We start from the raw sequence: 16,909 nt of genomic DNA, 5'->3' as shown, positions 1-16,909 counted from the left end.
TGCAGTCTTCCTGTATCTACCTATCACTCTATCTCAGACCGTCATCTTTCTGTTCACCGTTCTCTCCACTAATTTTCTATTTTGCCACCGTTTATCTTCCCATTATTTTCATTCAAGACCTCATGTGTCCCTTAAAGTCTCCCCTAGAAATTATACTGTTCACTACTGAGAAAACCGGCTCAAGCCAGAAGTGTTATGAAGCTATGTAGTGTATCATAATGTTTGCAGGTATGTGCGTGCATTTATACGTAACACATTTATCTATTAATAATGGCAGATATGCAGTACATAAATACTGATTCACACGTGCACAAACAAGCATTTTGTGCACGCTTGTTACACTTTTCTGCTATCAAACCCTCCTGGAAGACTTTTGCACAGACACGGTTTCACAATTAATTGTCCTATACAATCACCTCATTAGATAATCCCATTTAAAATGCTTAATGTAATATAGACCAATTGTGTGGGTTAATCTCAATTTAAAATGAAATTTAATGATGGTCAGCGTTGCAGGATGTCAGCTAAGTGCAAAACGCCCTCTATGTTGCCATGGCGATTTTAATAAACACAGGGCTTGACCATTCCACCCATGCAGATACATAAAACGCAATCCAATAAATAGCATGATGTTCTTTTTCAATTATTCATTGAATGCATTAAAGGTTGCATTTTTGCATTAATTATTAACTGTAATTCCTTCAGTAAATGAATACAAGAAGGAAAATGGAAGAGTGAAGCCAAACCAAAACTTGAAATCTCGTCTCCTTCTCTCAGACTGTACAACGATCTGAAGGAAAAAGGATCTCCACACACAACCTTATTTTCATTAGAGGATCCCAGCAAGTGGACAAATGTACTGTGTGGTCCATACTTAGCAGGACAGTGATTACAATGTTTAGGATCTGCAGTCCGAATTGGATTTGAAGTGAAGTTCAAGTGCTGACTCTCGGCTTTTACGTTTGAAGGTTGTTTCCATTCCTATTAGATGAACAGTCTAAGAATGGTTAATGGTTATGGTTAAATATACAGACAAGGCAAACGAGGAGTTTGTGGGGCAAACAGTGGAATAGTATTGACTGACCTAACTAGGCACCTGCAGAACCCCCTGAAACAAACCCAAAAGACGCTTTCCCATCAAACACTTTTTTTGTGTAATACCTTTGGAACCGTAGGTAACCAGTCAGGACACAAACCCAAACACTAAATCTGTTTTGCGTTCTCACCGCAGAGGACAGACTCTCAAATGTATGCAGGGTTGTTATCGGATGGTAAGAGCAGCGGACAGCTGAGAAACGAGCTGAAAAACCTTTTTAGTTCTCACTTTTACATTTAGCTCTTGCTGTATTTTCTCTTCACCAAAGATTCAGAGGAATTTCTGCACCCATTACAGACTGCAGTATTTCTAGCTCCGTCTTTTAGTGTGGGATCAGGGTAGTACGTACCTCCACAGAAGGTAACGAAAAAACAGGATGGAATGGAATGGCTCTATTGGTGCCATTCACAACATTTGAGAATTGAAATGCAAAAAATAACCATTCTAATTTGTAAAAACACAACTGAACTGGACTGATGGGTGAAAACAAGGCTAAATGGAAGCTGGTTACAGTACAGATCTGGTAGCGCATCACTAGGGATGATATGAAGTAGATGCTGAGGTCTATAAGTGGTTATTGACTGCAAAGACTTGGACACGAATATTAATATGATGATTTTATTCATAACAGTGCAGTACCGGTTCAAAACCGGCTGATTGCTTGGCCTACGGTATGGCTGCTTGCAACTTTCTCACCCAACCAACTTCCCACCCGACACTGCACTTCTTTGGGTCCTAGGCAAAAGACCTGCCATGACATAGCACTGCTAGAGTATACACATCATTTTCTAACAGCAGTTTCTCTCTCAGTTTCTTCTTCGTCTGATCTTGAATGTACTGAAGTGATCAATGGAGAGCAAACAGTTAAAGGTCTCCTCTCAATATGTAAATGTGCTGCATTTATATAGCGCTTTTCTAGTCTTAACGACTACTCAAAGCGCTTTTACATCATACAGGATACATTCACCATTCACACACATTCATTGTACAAGGTGCCACCTGCTCATCAGATAAACATTCACACACATTCTACCACTGAGCCACAGCCGCCCCTACACAATACACTACATAGTTGTCCAAAGAATCGAAGGACAGACTATTTCCGTTTTTGTTAGATGTACTGTACTTTAACATGTACCCATTTCTACAAAAAGGGCTACAGTTGCTACACTACTCATCTGATATGAATGCAAACACTAAATTAAAGTTTAAAGCAGGTTTAATCAGATTGAAATTCTTGACGTCACAAGGTGCTTTACAATAATAGTTAAAGCGACAGGCATAGAACAGAGACAGAGTCAACAGAAGAATGAAAATCTAAACAAATAAAAAATAAAGCCAGTACAGAGCCCAAACTAAAATGCGTCACTGTCGTACTACTTACAGACTGCACTCTTTGTACATGTGTGTGCACCCATTTGACTTGAATTGTCAGGGGAGGAAAAAGGGCTTTTTTAACTTGTCAAGATCCAGTCTGTGTTCTCTGCCATGAAAGAAGTCAAACACTTGGAGAATTCAACTTTTGTCAGCATTTTCAACCCGCGTGTGTGAGAGGTAGCGCCTTGTGAATATCCAGCATGGTTTATTGTCATTCTCTTGCTGAAAACAATGAACATTTGCTCCGCCGTCAACTGCGTACCGCAAACAAAGTGGATGCAGCCTAAAACACATTCAGACAACCCTTAATGAAAACATTTAATCACGGCAACATTACCATATCAGTATGATGAGTACTCGGCATAATACTCTGATGATTACTCTGCTTTATCAAATTCAATTAGATTATAAAGGCTTAGCCTGTGGGTAAGTAAATCATGTGCCGTTCAGGAGCTGAGCCAAAGCCAAGCCAACTCTGTAGAGCATCCACCGAGAGGAAATGCATTCAAACAAATGAATAGGCCATTAAATAAAAGCGAAACTCTGCTGGCTAATAGTGCCTTAAAAGCATATTAGCATTAGAACAGCATAGAGACTCATTTGTCTCGTGAGAGAGTGTTTTAACAGTGAGAAACTCAGGGGTGAGTAAGCAAGCCTTGTGATTCTTTCTTTACATACATCTGGCCGAGGTCTTTATCCCTACAGCGCTGTGAGGGATGGTTCGACCTAACCCTAACATGATCAATTCTTTCTCCCCCCCCCTCTTCTTTCCTTTTCTTACATTGTCACTGAAACTCATCCTTCTCATTTAAAAAAGGTACTGTATCTCCCTTGTCTCCATTAATCTCACTCTCTCCCTCTGTTTGCCCTTCCGCTTTACCACTCCTCGCATCCCTGCATCCATCTTGTACCTGCCCTCCCCCCTTTCCCCGAGACCCAGCCACCACTCTGGTATTCCCAAAGTCATCTGCAATCAGACATCTTCAATGGATTAATTACACTGTCCTCACACAGCTTGATTGAGCATCTAACATCTACACCCCCACCTCCTCAGACCCCGATGGTCCCTCCTCACCTCCACCCACTTAGAGACCTTGAATGCTTTCTTCTCACCCACTATTCATCCCTCTTTAATGCTTCCTCTCCTTTCCTCCTTTTTTCTTTTATAATCTCTTCTCCTCTAAACCTCTACCTTCAACTCTAGACCCCACCTTAACCTCCTGTACTCATAAGATGACCACAACGGGCGTACCCCTCTACTCTGGGCTAGGGAGCCTTTGCTAATTGGACATCGATTTGCAGGGCTCCCTCCATGATCTCTCCTGAATATCGGGATCACACTAATTGAAGAATTAACTTAGGTGAGACTTGAACCTGGGAAAAGGAAGAGGGAGAAAGGCAAATACAGACAAAGTGCTTCAGCTTAAAGAAATACGATAATGCACACACAGGGGTGCATCCAGGCACATGAACAGGCACTCACATACAAAATGGGGAAGAGATGTGCAAGAAATAAGATCTCCTTCAAAGATATATTGCTATAGACATTTTTCCACATGGTAGGATCCCCAAAATGTTACATTGATCCTTATTATTTGAGTTAGTATAACTTTAATCAGGAGCTTCTATTAAGTTCCTCTTAAAAGAACATGATCAGAGGGAAAATGAAACACATGTCTCCAGATGATCGTTAACTAGTAGCCTATCTTTAATTAATCTTTTAGCACACAAATACTCTTTTTGACTCCTTCCTCAAACACACACATCCACTTCACATCAATCATGGATCCCCGACCGTAACCCCAAAAGCAGAGGGCTGCTTTGAGTCATTCTAAAATGATGATGGATGACAACTTCCCAAAGCAATCCCTCTGTGTGCCAGCATCATTTAACTAAAGGCATCAACCGTCAGCCAATCCCACTCCTCTGCTGCGCTGGCCTGAGAGCGCTGGACACGCCATTCAAAACAACGGACATGATTCTGAAAAAAAGCCTCCTGAGGAGACATATGAGGCTGCTACTGAAGAATGAGCTTCACCCGTCATGAATCGGTATCGTTCCCCCTGCATCACGAGTGGTAAAGACGGCGAGCGACGAGATTGTGCGGAGGTTAAGCTGACCTCAGGCTCATGCTTTGGAGCAGGCTTACCCTGGAGTGTGAGATGACAAAACATTTAGCCGGATCTCACTTGCAGCTCGCTGACAGCCTGAAACAAAAGAACAGTCTCGGAGGAATTTAAAATCATCGAATGAATGTCAATTAATTTCACAGGACGGACTTGAATTGATTTGAATATAAAACAATCTTTCTTGAAAGCAAAAGGGAATTGATGTCCAAGGCCTTCAAACAGCAAGAGTGGGAAGACAGAAAAACGACAAAAATGAAAGAAAGACGGATGAGCTTGTGTGTACGTGCATGAGCTTAACAATGTTTGTGCCAAGGTGCATGTGTGATTGTTTGTGTGTGTGTGTGTGTGAGCTCAGCAGTTAGGTTGCACGCTTGGCTGACAGCGTGTGTGTAAAGTAATTAACATGATAGCCTCCCTCTAAGCCTGATAGCCTGTTCCCTGCAGCGAGGTCGTTCAACAGACACCAACAGACACCTGTGCAGAGTCAGCGTCAACCCTGCAACGAAACTCTAATGCAAACACACACTTACATGTTCAATCCACATATGGCAGGTACCAACAAATACTGAAAACATACAGCTATCAGAAGAAATGACATGGTACATGTATACCTGTCAGCAGCTTGCTGCATGATGGCTGACAAACCGTATCCGAAATAAACTGACATTTATTAATTCGCCTTCACAATCATGCAGACAAAATGCAAAAATATACAGTTCAAGAGACAATGTGGAAGCAAGAAATGGAGATCACTACCTCAGGGAGCTCACAAGTCTGCCGAAGGCTGCACTTAATTTTTCATTTTAATTAACAGAAAATGTTTTAATGTGCATTTAAATCTGAACTATATATGACATTTTGATGAGTTTTCTTTAAAGCGGCTGTTATCGATATTTTGATGACAATGTTCCAAAAGACCATGTGAAAACATTGTGACAGTGGTCACTCATAGTGATGAACCTCCAGAATATTCTCACCATGATCTGCAGCTCTTCAGGACTTACATTTACCAGGTGATAAGAAATGCAACTCAAAATGAATGTTGCTCTGTAACAGCTGGATGAGTGAATGAGTGAATGAGCTTACACGTTTGTCATATCAACTTAAGTGATAATATGTCAATGTTGTGTTGCTGCTCCCATGTGTACACACATTCAGTTATTGAAGGTTTTGCTCTTTGTTGTGCAAAGATGAATTATGCCAAGTAAGACTTATGACCAGTAAGTTAAGGCCAATCAAAAGTATAATTTACAATAGCGCCACTTATAGATGATAAGCCATCTACTTCTTTTTTTTTTGCAATTGCACAATGGGTTCAAGATAGCTTCGGCCATGTCTGGCACCACAGTAATGATGTAAAAAAAAGAATGAATAACTTTGTTTGGTATCTTCCACAGAGTGATCTCATGAAATGTCGACTGACACGCCAATTTGTGTGCCTGTCAGTAGCATGTTAACATGCATGCATGTTATCAAGACACATACTCGCTTTTTAGCATGTATGTCAACGCCGTTTGGCCTCTATTGACTTACATTACATTGTAATAGCATGTAAATTTACGCCGTAGCGGGAAGTATGAAAGGTCCACGTAGGTTGGTCGGGGTGGTGGATGGGTAAAACATAGAAAAAGGGCTTACTGTATCAGGATGTCCCCTAGCGATAGATAGGTGGGCCAAGGCATTTGGCGTAGTGAGTGGAATCCTATGTTACCGGTTAGCATGTTGTGAGTAAAAGTGAGCCAACAAAAAACAACAGCCTAATTACTTCTTGTGGCCTGCGTATTCACGAGTACAATAGCAAGCGAGGGCGGCTGTGGCTCAGTGGTAGAGCGGTTGCCTGCCAATTGGAAGGTTGGTGGTTCGATCCCCGCCCCTGCAGTCATTGTCGAAGTGTCCTTGGGCAAGACACTGAACCCTGAGTTGCCCCCGGTGCTGCGCATCGGAGTGTGAATGTGTGTGAATGTTTATCTGATGAGCAGGTGGCACCTTGTACTGCAGCCCCGGCCACAGTGTATGAATGTGTGTGAATGGTGAATGTTCCCTGTAGATGTAAAAGCGCTTTGAGCAGTTGTTAAGACTGGAAAAGCGCTATATAAATACAGCACATTTACATTTACATTTACAATGCAGATTAAGACTAGACGATTTCCTAGGCAGATATTGACCTCAAGTGCTTCAGCTGTACTTCCACCCAATATAGTCCCAAATCAATATCTGTCTGGGAAATCTTCTAGTCTTAATCCGGACTAAAACAATGCATGCACTGAGACCAAAAATGCTTTGGACCACTTACAGTATCTACAGCTAGGGGAGAGCACTGTTTCAACAACCGTGGCATGTTCCTTTAAAACTTGTGTTGTGTTCCCATCATAATTAAAAATCAACACTTTTTCTGAGCCTGTTAATCAATGCTTTTAAGTTGTATTCTGTTCTTTTCCCTTTTTTCAATATTATATTATTATTATATTATTATATTTCATGCTTTTTACAAGGTTTGCCACTTTTTTGACGTTTTCAACACAATAAACTTTAGTTTTACAGTTTTAGGAATTTATGTTCAATAAACCTCATTTATAAATAAATTATACCTAATGTTTGCATTAGAAAAGAAGAACTTGATTTTTTTTTCAAATGCTATAAAATTGAATAAGACTTAATTAATGAAAGTAGAGATTTGTACTTGTCAAAGAGTGTTGTGTGGAATCAATCATGTATTTTGGGTAATTAAAAAGAACATTGATGTAGGAAAGTGGGTCAATTTGACCCGACTACAACATGAGGGTTAAGAAAGTTGGCGTGTATATATGTACGCGTCGTGATGCCATGTTATCTTCCACATACATTATGTATTTTGTATTATGGATTGAAAATTAAATGAAATAAAGAGGGTTCTGATGAGGCAAAAAAATAGGCTAGGCCAACCAAGGAATCTGAGAAAAGTTTAAGTGGTTTATAAACGGCAACATAGTGAAGTTATCTACTCCAAAAAAACTAAAATCTTTTTGGACTATGCTTTCCACCAATGGCAATGCATCTAGTATATTTTGATCCTGCTAATTAAACACAAACAACTATGATGGAACAAAAAGCATACGCGAGATAATTAGACAATCCCATATGACCACTGGTGGCCAACACAATGTTGACAAATCCTTATCTTTTCTTCCAGCACAATCTATTGTTTCCCTCTTCTTCATCCCTCATAACCCCAGGACCTTCACGCTGGCCCTCGAATACTAAAACTGTGGCTTGGCGCAGACCCCCAAACACCCCCACACACAGACCTCATTTGCTAAAGGATTAGAGTGAGGGCACCGGGGTCAAAGTAAGGCCACCACCAGAGACCCTAAAAAAGAAGAAATACGCGCACACACACACTAGGGACCACATAGCCACGAATACACACACACACAGGCACACACGCACACACACACACACTGCTTTAAAGCACACAGTCTAAAGAGCATAACAACATTATGCATTCACATACTGTAGGTGTGTAGGCTGGACCCTCATCCCTAGACACGTACTGAAACAGAGACACAAATTTGCATGAGCATGTGCAGAACTAAATAAATTGACCTTAACTCTCTAACAAAGAAAACACTAATACATATTTGTGCGACTTTAAAAAACCAGGGTCAAATAACAACTTCAGAGAGAGAGAGAAAGAGAGGATAGCTCTTGATGAATTGTAGCAGCTTTAAAGCGGCATGAATCACACCTTCGAAAGAAGTCTAGTGAGAGAGAGAGAGAGAGAGAGAGAGAGAGTCAGCGGGAGAAGAAAAGTGATTGTCAGGGAGAGAAGAAACATCACTCTGAAAACTTCTAAAGAAGGCCCTGCTCTGGGTTTTAAATGCTATCCTCCCTGTATCACTCCCTCTCTTCCCACTTTTCTCTCATCCCTTTCATGAATTAAAAGCACGGCCGGTCTGTGGGGAGAAGCATAGTTAATTCTGATCAGATCTCCTCCTCCCCCCTCTCCGCCTCCCCCCACCCTCCTCCTCTCCTCCCTCGGCGACGGTTGCCGTGCAGTCTGACAGACGGAGATGGGATCTGACAGTAAACAGGCGTGTGGATGCCCGGCGCGTGATTGACACGTAGGCAGGTCGGCGGGGGCCCGCCCCCCTCCTAATCCTGCCCTGTCAGCTCTAATTGGGGAGGTGGGGCTCTATGTCACCAAGGTGACTGATTGACAGGACCCCAGCTTTGCATAGATATGAGGGAAAGGTGGGGAGGTTCACGCATGGCATAACACTGTTAACACTACTATACTGCTAATAGAGATATATATGTGTGTATGTGTGTCTGTGGGGGGGGGGGGGGGCTTCTGTGCACATGTACATTCAGGCACCAGATACAGGTGAACACACTCAAGAACATGGCTGAGCAGACAAACACCCCACAACAATAACCACGAACAAAATTGACATTCGTACAGAATGTCTGAATGGAGAGTGCATTTACAAACATTTACGCACAAGAGCACACACACACACACACACAATCTCTTGACATGCTGTGATGAAGAGCAGAGGTTGTTAATGCTACAAGTACTGGCAAACGGGGCACAGGAAGAAGCAATGTCAAGGCCAATGAACGACAGGCCAGGGGTTAGACACTTGTGGCCACGCTAATGTGTGTTAAATGAAAGACTGGCTGTGTGTTTGTGAGTGTACCGGTTGGAGTTATGCCTTTTGGAAACAATACATGTGCTATATGGCAGTGGTTCACGTCTTGGGGGTCAGGACCCCCTCAAGGGTCAAAATATGATTAACAAGAGGAAAGAAGAAACAAAATGCTAACATCCTCACAATGACAAATGTTGCTGATATAATGTTTGCCAGGTTCATCATCTTATTGAAATGTCCCATGACATGGTACTTTTTGGATGCTTTTTTATAGGCCTTAGTGGTCCCCTGCTACTGTATCTAAAGTATCTTTCCCAAAATTCAGCCTTGGTAAAGAACTACAGCCAGTCCCACAATGAGCTTTCCTTAGGATGTGCCATTTCTGAGTCTGTAGCTTTTGAGGAGGAGAGGAGGGGTGGGGGCCTTGACCAACGGCCACTTTGCTCATTTGAAAGCCATGATGTCTCTCTCTTATGGGCGGGCCAAATGCTCTGGGTGGGCAAAGCAGAGAAAGGGGATGTAACCTTGCCCCTTATGACCTCATAAGGAGCAAGATTCCAGATTGGCCCACCTGAGCTTTAATTTTCTCAAAGGCAGAGCAGGATACCCAGGGCTCGGTTTACACCTATCACCATTTCTAGGCACTGGGGGACCATAGGCAGGCTGGGGGAATGCATATTAATGTTAAAAAAGTGATAAAGTGATGAAGTGACATTTTCCTGACATGGGATGCAAGGATTGCAGCTATTTTGCCTGAAATATTGACCTGATGATTGTACTAGATCAAAAGTGATAACTATTCTTTCGGAGGTACATGGATGTCAACACCAAATATAATGGCAATCAATCCAATACTGCAGAAGTTAAGGCGTATTCTTTAAAACCACAAATGTCAACCTCATGGTGGCGCTAGAGGAAAAATTCAGGGGATCACCAAAGCCATTAATATTCATACTTGGGGCACCATGATTTTCTGAAAAAAAATTCCTTAGCGAGCCATCCAACAGTTGTTGAGATATATATCAGTCTGGATCATAAACTGTAAATATTAACAAATATGTTTGCCTTAAACCTGCATTCGATCTGAACTCCAGTAGGGGGCAACACGTCTGGTTGCAAAAGGAGGTTTGTTTCTGTAGAAGTCTATGAGAAAGTGATCCGCTTCCCACTTGATTTATTACTTCAGTAAACATTCACATAATGAGTTTATGGTCTCAAATGGTAGTTTTTGCTAAGTCCTCTGAAATACAGAAGGATGTTCATTTCTTGAATTAGGGTCTAGTTGATTTTAAAATCGGCTATAACGTGTTAGGGCGTGGCTATGATGTGATTGCCAGTAAAGGTGTTTAACGTATTGAGAGTGTAAGCCGCTCCTCCCTCACTCCTCCCTCTCATCTGAAATCGTTACATAGACAACCGGGATAGCTGCACCCGTAACAGCAAACTCAACGACAGATCTCCACAAACCAATGGGGGACTTCACACATGCGCTGCCCATTAATTTACAGCCTATGGTCTGGATCAAAGATGTGGATCGACCAACTGACAGAACATTACATAATACTTTCACTCAATTTATTAGTTAAAACAAATTCAGTCTAATACAACAGCAATGAATTCTTCTTCAATGAGGGTTATATTGTTTTACAGATGTCTTGATTGTGTCAACTGTATGATCATTTCATAGGCTTTAGATTCTGGTGTTGTTTTTGAATTGTATAAAGTTACATACACCTGTTCATAGCACACTTTCTTACTGTCCACCCTACTTATATCAAAGAGAGCAGACTAAATAGAGGACAGCCGGGTTTACCTACTAGGCTACCCAAAATGGAAGTTTTTAGACTTCTACTTTTTAAACTTCTGGTTAAAATCGGGACAGGTTTAGATCCTCAGGCCTTGAAAAATTATAAAAAATGCAAAACTCTGGGAGGGAACGATCACTGGTGTAGATGCTCACAATTTCACAGACGTGTAAAAACTATGATTAAGGGTTGTATGTTATTGCCAACTACATTACAAGGGGTTATAAATCAAAACCACTATGACTGTCAAAGTTTGTGCTCCAAAGCATCCAAATTTGTATGGCTAATTAAGAACTGTTAACTCTAATAGCTCAAATCTTGGTTATGCATTTTATTTTTTAGAAATAGTGTGTGTGAGTGCATGCATGCATGTGAATGTGCATGCTTGTTGATTGACAGCTGCCACTGACCTGTGCCAGTCAGAGTGCCATACTACGGGGCGATAGGGTCGATCGCTACGGAGACGACCTTCACCCTCATCTGCATCCTGCCTTCATTAGCAGAGCCAGGCAAGGAGAATAACAACCCAATAAATTAATAAAGAGAGGGGGGAGAGAAGAAGGGAGGGAGCAGACAAGAGGAGAGCAGGCAGAGCAAGGGTAGAACGGGAAGAGAGAGTGAGAGAAGGAAGGAAGCAGGAGTCAGGAAAGGGCAGGGAAGGAGAAGTAGGAGAGGAGAGAGCGATACACTGAAGTATAGAGGGCTGGGAGTGTGTGTATATTGTGAAAACACAATAAAAGTCAACCAGTTTTGTAAGTTGTACCCAAAAAGGACTGGAAACTGATTTTGCCAAAACTATCTGTGGGGCTGATAAAGAAACGTGGCTCAGAGCCCTGTTTAAACAGAGTATTGTTACATGTACCATCTGTACTGACTCTTATATGCCAGTTTTGACAGAGATGCTCTAACTGGTCCACAGAGCACCATTTTGACGGGGCCAAATGTTCCAGACGCCCACCCCCTTCCCATACTTATGTTAGTATGAGTACTAACTTGTAGTAGTAACTATTGTACTGGACACACAGCCTTGCTGGTCTGTTCACGAGCAGACTGAGGTAGAAGAAAATACCTCTCAAATACCTCCACACATGGAATAAAAACACAGAGTGGAGTCCAAGGGAAGGTTGGCACGTAAATAAATTATGAGCAAGTATGTTACGCGGGATAGACTGTTGGTTCGGAGAGTTCCCAAGAGGACTCTAGTAATGATGCTTTCTCATCTTCAGAGTTGTATGGCATTCGCCAACTTCCATTACTCTATCTTCATCAGCATGATGGATGGAAATACGGCCTATCCTTATGCCAGGAGATCTGCATTTTACGTTTCTCCGATTTTTCTCATGTTTTTCAAACTTATTGAGTGTTCTACACAGAACCATTGGTTCCCAACCTTCTTTTGTTGAGTTGTAACCCCACAGCCCCATCAGAAGACCTGTAGTACCCCTTCAAGACAACACCAGTCCAAACTGATTTTAAACTGACATTTAAAAAATACGTGTTGCTATAAAAATATTTCACTTAAAACTATTGACTATATAAAAGTGGATGTTGTAACAATAAGGTTTCATGCAGTTGTAAACTATGATGGGTCAAGTTTGCATCCTATTACATTCTGAAGTGTAAAAAGACGGACGTATGAATTGTTTATATATTACTTTTATCTTATAATTTTAACCATCTATCCCTTAAATTTTCGTTAGCTAACTACAGTCTTATAACCATGTATTGGTTACTTTTAGCTAACTGTTTCAACCATTTATCCTTTAGTCCATTTAATTCTTTAGACTTCTCTGCTCACGTGCTAGTTTAAGTTTAATTATCCCACGGCAACTGCAAAAGTACCCCGTGAGAAATAAGTACTTCTGGTTGGGAATCACTTAGCAGAGGAATATTATGGAAAAGAGATCTAGGCCAGATTTCTGACTGCAACTTAGGTTCGAAAAAGACTCTCAGATCAGTTTGAAACATTGAGAGATGTTCATCGAGCCGATCACAGCTAAGTCTAATTTGGAGAAGCAACAACATCAGCACTCTCAGGAGCTACGGCGTGCAGCCTGCTATCACCACCCAATAACACACATCACATCAAAAAGACCCATCTGTTGAGAAGACCCAGGTAATATGCCTGACCGTATTATCTCTGTCTCTCTAAATGAGAAGTGCTGGCTGTTCAGGGTCGAGGAGTGTGAGTGCCGGGGAGTGGGGCCTGCTGTGCTGGGGAGGAAATTCTCAGGGCGATCGATGCAGAGGATTAGGGCCGGCTTTGGGGCTCAGAAGCCTGGATCTGAGCAGTATTCTCAGTGGGGCCCCTGGGAGAGCTGAAGAGGAAAGCTGGAGGAGAGAGAAGACGAGGGCCAGGGGAGAGAGGAGAAAGAGGCTAACCTGGAACTGTCAGGAGGCTGACAGAGGGTTGGCCCGGCTGGGAATAGAGGAGCGGCTTTGGTCCCAGTTGACATCATGAATGGCGCCGAGACTCTGCCACCCACTCAGATAAACACACACTGGCCAGTCCGATTGGAAAAGCTGCAGAGCAAAGAAGAGACTTAATGTAACAAGAGAGAGAAAAAAGACTGATAAACACAGTTGGTAATTTTTCCTCCTTACTCTCCATCTTGTAATTTCCTAAGGCCAAATCGGTAGTTGTCTTCTAACTTGATGAGTGCAGCACGCAACAATAGGCTCCCTCCGTCTGTGTGTCTGCTTCTGATGCTCATGATTGGTCAGCCCGTTCGCCAGCTCGCCGCTCTCCCCCGGGTGCAGATGGTTGGATCCACGATTCATTTTGCAATGAGGAAGAAAAAAAAGGAGAGAGCGCAAGTGAGAGAAGAAACAGCCAAGACCACTGGGAAATTATACGGTGGAGCGGCTTGGTGGATCTGGAATTAAACGGCATAATTAATCAAGCAAAAAAACAAGCACGTTGCTCATACATTTATTATTTGCATTTTTTCCACTTCAGGAGATGCAATCAGCAGATATACATTGGGGCACCTGATACATGTCACAGGGACCTGGAGGCCGAGCGCCCGTTTCGACCACTGACCCTAAAAGCCAAACGTGGGATCGGCTCTGCTCAGCGCTTTGTTGATTTCTCTTTGACTATCATCTCCACACAATGTCCTCTGTCTCCAAAGCAATCTCTACAACAAGCACAACAAGTCCCACAGAATCATGTTGTTGCCTCCCTGTTCTTTAAATGAGGGTGTCTGTAAAATTGGGTTCACAACTCTGGGCTCTCTGTGGGACTTGTTCTACATTATACAGTGTGTGCACTTGACCTGATGAGGAAAAACTAGCCAATTTAAAAATAAAAATAGTGTGGAAATATGACAGCAATATGATCACAGAGCAGTAAGGGGCTGACCAAACCATGTAAACACCTCACAAACTAACTTTAATCTAAGTAAGTCACCATTACAAGCACGGCTACAAAGGTCAAATTACGCTGCATGCCAATTAGCAGAACTCGCTGAACCTCTGCACGGTAGTGTACAGTGTGTCCATCATATCTTATAAGAAGGGGTTTTTCTGACTGATTTCAGAGACTAACAAATTTAGCATTTTCCATAACAATGTACCTGGAAGTTGGGCACAGATCATTTGAAACTCTGTTGGCTGTCTCATGTCTCATTTACCAAAGCAGTGGTTGCCAGGTCTGTTCTGTAGCTGACAAATGCTGCTGATTGACATGCAACCTAATATGACACGGGAATTGTAGTTGGGATTTTAATAAGTTATTTTAGATACTTGAAATCCTTTATTGTGTGGTGTTTTGTGGGATTCTGCCTGCTCCTGTGGTCATCTTTGCTATAACATATTCAAAGTATTGTAACAAAAAGTCCTTAATCAACTACATTTAGGAATCCCAAAGTTGTAACCACAACTAAAGCACTTTTTTTCTTCCCTTGTTGATTATCTTGTGAGCCCTCAGAATGATCTTATAACCCATTAAGGGGTTCTATGTTAGGTTTGGAAAAACCGACCTTAAGGAGAAAGGAGTTGACATGAATTTACATTTCCATGAAGTAGACACAGTATATATTACCTTCATGCACACTGCCTATAGGTTACAGCTTTCTAACTTTGATACATTAGTTATTTGTAAACCTCACTAGATTGTTTGTTGTCTGTAAACCTCACTAGATGGTTTGTTGTCTGTAATTCTAAATTTACTCTTGGTGATCAAAACAGTTTGATCCCATATAATCTTATTTTATAACAAGGATTGGCAAAAATGCTATAAAACATGTCACACTATACTTTTATGAAGTTATTAGTAGCAATATCTACATTAGAAGTGATGTTGAATGCGATTGAGACAGTAATTGAATAGTGTAAGTTTTCTTTCCATAAATTCAAAAACAAATGGCCTAAAACATAATACATTTCTGTAATACTGAAGATGATACCTAACCATTTGAAGATGAAAGATGATATTATATTCCAAGGAGGCGTGGCAAACCTTTTTGTGCCTTACCTCACTGTCACAACCTCGTCCTCCCTCCCTCCATTAATTCCTGTCCTCGCTCCACCTTGTTGTTTCTTTCTTCTTTCCCTGTGCTCTCCCTTTTGCTGTTTTTCCTGCATATCTCTTCCCATCCACCATTGTACTTTGCAATCAGAGATCAATGAAGGGATGGCTTAAAAGGTCACGGTTAAACCAAGTGTTGACTTGGTTAGTGTATTAGGGAAAACTTGGTGTTTAAAAAAAAAAGCTAGTCCATGAACATTTTTGTGGTTGAGTAGGAGACTCGGTAGGTTTTATGCTGAAAACTTGCTAATGCTTATGCCGTTTTCCTTACCTCATGCGTTTGCAGGTATGGTTGCCATAGACAGGTAAATTAGGTGGTTGCATGTTGCATAGTCAACTTCCTGTTTGATGCTTGCCCCACCCACCTACTTGATGTCACACCAATGAGGGCAGGGCATGCAATTTTGAACATACGGTTTCACGTGCAGTTTCTGGAACATGTTAATAGAAATTAAGAAAAGTTAAAGTGTACATAGCATACATCATAATAACCAGTTATTAGGTGATATATTACCTTTTCCTCATGCCATTATTTACTTTTAGTCTGTCATCTGCCTTTAGGGAAATATATGACAACAATTTACATTCTTAATAGAGAAAAATAAAAAAATAATGTATAAAAAAAATCTAAATAAGAGGGAAAAAAACAAAATATAATAATAATTGTGTGGTTTATCACATACAGTAGGGCTCAGCAAAAAATAAGTTTTTTTGTATTTTCATTCATACGAGGGGAGGAAATAACATAGGCAGGCTCTATTGCCCCATGTCCAGCTCACCCTTAACACACCCCTATAACAAGTTCTTATTGTAGGAGTATTGACGTGTGTGTGTTTTTTCGCTGGATATAGCCTAGACTACAGAGCATTGCTGAATTTGCACTTAGAATATATTTTGTATAGCTGGTCAACATTATGCACGTGATTTTTCACAGTTATCATGCGTGATTATTATGCATAAATACACAGACATACGCCAAACAGTTTGAAACGTATCACTTTCCAGCTGGTCAATACGGCTTGTTCCTGGAGCGCCGTCATCAATCGAGCCATCAATATGGAAATACCACTGTGAACCCAGACATTAATCAATGGGCTCCTCCGGGAGGAGAGGGAGGGCAGGGGCACCTAAAATCATCAATGAGACGGATCGGCCCGCAGTCAGGCTCGGACAGTCCGTATTGATAAGAGCATTTCCACCTGTAGCGGCCAGAGCGGGGAGACAGGCCGCATCTGAATTCAATACCCGCCGCCGCAGCTGCGAGCTCCAAGCCCAGAAAGACACGGTTTAGCGGAGATACGTGCCTCGACTCATCATAAGACCAGTCTCTTTTTCTCCAT

The 16,909-nt window shown here is 41.7% G+C and overlaps 1 protein-coding gene across 2 annotated transcripts in view; it reads right to left on the bottom strand.

Moving 5' to 3' along the window:
- Window positions 1-13,557, bottom strand: part of npas1 (neuronal PAS domain protein 1) — a 59,660-nt gene extending 46,103 nt beyond the window's left edge. For both annotated transcript variants that reach the window (XM_034867494.1, XM_034867497.1), the window contains exon 1: window positions 13,421-13,557. The gene's annotated coding sequence lies outside the window, so the exon portion shown is untranslated. The remainder of the gene's footprint in view (window positions 1-13,420) is intronic.
- Window positions 13,558-16,909: the final 3,352 nt, after the last annotated feature.

This window comes from Etheostoma cragini, chromosome 3 (assembly GCF_013103735.1).
Source record: "Etheostoma cragini isolate CJK2018 chromosome 3, CSU_Ecrag_1.0, whole genome shotgun sequence".
In the NCBI taxonomy this organism is placed as follows: domain Eukaryota; kingdom Metazoa; phylum Chordata; class Actinopteri; order Perciformes; family Percidae; genus Etheostoma; species Etheostoma cragini.
Note: the sequence above shows the minus strand (reverse complement) of the source record. Positions and strands in the feature narration are given on the sequence as shown.